General features: G+C 35.3%; 1 protein-coding gene across 2 annotated transcripts in view; it reads right to left on the reverse strand.

Annotated features, from left to right (window-relative positions):
- Nucleotides 1–2,920, reverse strand: part of Eps8 (epidermal growth factor receptor pathway substrate 8) — a 106,584-nt gene extending 103,664 nt beyond the window's left edge. The window contains exon 1 of one of the 2 annotated variants that reach the window (XM_004626096.3): nt 2,862–2,920. The gene's annotated coding sequence lies outside the window, so the exon portion shown is untranslated. Of the gene's footprint in view, nt 1–2,857 lie in introns of both variants that reach the window. The other variant, XM_023709542.1, reaches the window with a different exon arrangement.
- Nucleotides 2,921–3,163: the final 243 nt, after the last annotated feature.

The raw sequence follows: 3,163 nt of genomic DNA on the forward strand, positions 1-3,163 counted from the left end.
AAAAAAAAACTTACCTGCACAATGGAGGAAGGTATTAATAGGAAACAATGAAAGAAGGTAAAGAGTACAGCAGAGCATTGTGACCAGAGACTTAAGTCAGCAATTGAGATCATACACAGAACTATGTTAAACACTATTACTCTGAATTACATCTAAATGTTACACAATGTATTTGTAGTAATCAAAAGGGGCCAGGGAGATGGCTCAGTAGAATAAGCACTTGCCTGGCAAGCACAAGGGTCTGAGTTCAATCCCTGGTTCTGCCAAAAAAATAAAAAATAAATAAATAAATAAATTCTGTAGTAATCAAGAATACATAGACAAATATTCTTAAAACCAAACTCCTTCTGAACAAACACTGATATGTGATTTATGGTAAACAAGAAAATACATTCCATTCTGTTCAGCTCTAGCATTACCAGGAGCTCAATCATGTGCTGATTGTTTTAAGGGTCTAGAAAATATATGGACAATGAAAACTAACAAAAGATTTTCCAATCAAATTCTCAAAGCTAGCTAATATACTCTGTAACTAATATTCTGCACACAATAGACTCGAATATAACCAAAATAAGAATTATAATTTCTTCATCTGGCTCAAAGTTTAATTTTAAGTACTTGCATGTAAAACCACACAATTGAAAACAATACATAAACCTATGCTCCAAAATAAAAAGAAATTGTAAAGTACTTATTTGTTTAATTAAAAATATCCTATAGGGTGAGCAAAAGACTATTTGATTATCTATTCACTATATTCCCTGTCTCATGTTTTTATACAGCTCAACTAACAATAATTTAGAAGTCTAAAATATAATAAGCTGATTTTTTTTTTGAGATATAGTTCAGGCTGGCCTTGAACTCTCAACAATTCTCCTGCCTCAACCCACAAAGTGCTAGGATTACAGGCCCCCACCACTATGCTCAGCCATAATTCACCACATATTTGTAAGATGCATCCACTAGAAAACATAGAAGAAAAAAGATAAAACCAACCCCACCGGATCACGTTTAAGAGCAAGGGATTTTAAGTACTTGTGCATGTCAAACCACAAGTCTTGCTATATAGTACAGCCTGGCCTTGAGTCCACCATGCAACCCAGGCTGGGTGAACTCTAGTGATCCTGCTGCCTCAGCTTCCTGAGTGCTGGGATTATAACTGTGCATACCACACAGGGCATGAGCTGACTTTTACCACCTTAGAGCCTGAAGATAGTACCCGTCACCACACTTAACCTACCTTGACAAATTAGTAACAGATGATATCACTGAAAAATAAACTAAAAAGGCACCTTCTCTATACAATTTATTTCAGAACTGTTTATATAGAAATGGGACTAAACAGTTTGGCCTCTTTCTTGACATTTCTTCTTATATACAATTTACTTACAGTAAACTAAAGAAATTGTTCCCAAATCTAGCTGCTGAAAAACAGAAACCTCTTCTAAGCTATTCCAGGGGCAGGTATACATGAAGTTGTCCTCCTGAAAGTGAACACAGCTAGGTCAAAGAACAAAATATTTCACATACCATTCTTAGACTATATGGAATTTATAATCCATAGGATGCTGATGCTGACGATTGGCTTGGAGTCTGGGTAGTAAAGCTGACCAACGCTTTACAGCCAGGGTCAGAATAAATCAGGCTATATGCATCTCAAGGAAACTCACCTACTTATACTACCAAAAGATAGAGATGATGTTCTTGTAGATACAGTTTATATGACTTGATAACACTTCTCATGGTAGAGAAATGGCTTAGGAAACAACTACACATGACGAAAAAGTCAACACATGTAAGAATGTATTTCAAAAAAGGACCCATGAGCCACTGGTAGCCATGGTACTTAAAGTGCAGAACAACTACATTTCCCGCACTAAAACAGAGACTTAACCAGTTACTTACCTTTGTCCTCTACCTAGTATATTCAGAGACAATGTTATCAGCTAAGGTTTATCTATCTTAGCTTTACATGTAGTTATTAGTAGCAGAACAATAACAAAAGATTGCTTCTAAATAAGATTAAATGTAATAAATAAACCTATAAGAGCCATAAATAAATAAATAAATAAATAAATAAATAAAAGAAATACAGAGAACTCTATTTAGAATCATGTGTTTCTTATCAAAGTCAAATTTGATATTGAAAGCACCATAATGATAAACTTGGATTTTGTTTTTTTGAACAGCTGTTCTTTAAAAGTTTCCATTAATTGAGTAAACTTTTACAAGTTCCATTAATATACATGGATTAAAAAGAAGTTATAAATACACATATTCAACAACCTTCTAGGTCCCAAGTAAAATGTTTACACAGAAATTTGGCAGGGTCAAGTCCATGGCCTTAGAGCCAATAACATCCTAAGAAGGCTAAACTTGGTTAATAAGCAAATTTTCATAGTACAACTAACACTGTGTAAATAATCCAAAGCAGTTAACATTTATAAAATGATCAGAGTATTTTATATATAAGATTAACTATAAAGTAATTGTTAGTAAACTTGATATTATGTCTCTCTGTTCCCTACTCCTAACTGGTAACAGACCTCTTCTTAGCTAGTAGATGCCGGAGAGTATTCTTTTAACCACCAACACCCAAAGGAAGGAAATCTTTTAAAACACATCTTTGTAAGCCAGAAGACAGGAGACAGGAGCTTGTGAAAACTGGGACACAGCCAGTTTCACCAAGTTCAGATTCCACATGGAATATCAAAAAAGAATTTTCTAAAAAGTGTCAAAGAACTTACTTGGACTAAAAGTATTACTATATGTTTCAAAATCTACAAACACCTTCTCTAATAGTTATGACTTTGACAGGCTTCCTTAGCAAAGAAAATACTCACAAACTCAAACTTACCTACCCAGGCAATTCAGGCAAAGCTGCTCTAGGAGATCCTCAAGCAATAGTGAGAGGGAATTCCTCTGGGCTCGCTGGTGTGCCAAATGACCTTTGGCACATCCAAAGAAGGGGTGGGGCTCTAAGTTTAGGTTTCGGTATTGTACTATTCTGAACAGCTTCTCCTTTGCTTTCTTCAGGGCGTTAACTAAGACTTCCTCTTCTTATTAAGTAAGTAAACACTGCTACTACTAAGAACTTCCAACTCTTGCCTAAGGTGCTCGGTGTAAGTAACAATGGCCAGCATTGACTGGGAGCTCGCTGAGT

Source organism: Octodon degus, unplaced genomic scaffold, assembly GCF_000260255.1.
Source record: "Octodon degus isolate 3935 unplaced genomic scaffold, OctDeg1.0 scaffold00012, whole genome shotgun sequence".
Taxonomy (NCBI): domain Eukaryota; kingdom Metazoa; phylum Chordata; class Mammalia; order Rodentia; family Octodontidae; genus Octodon; species Octodon degus.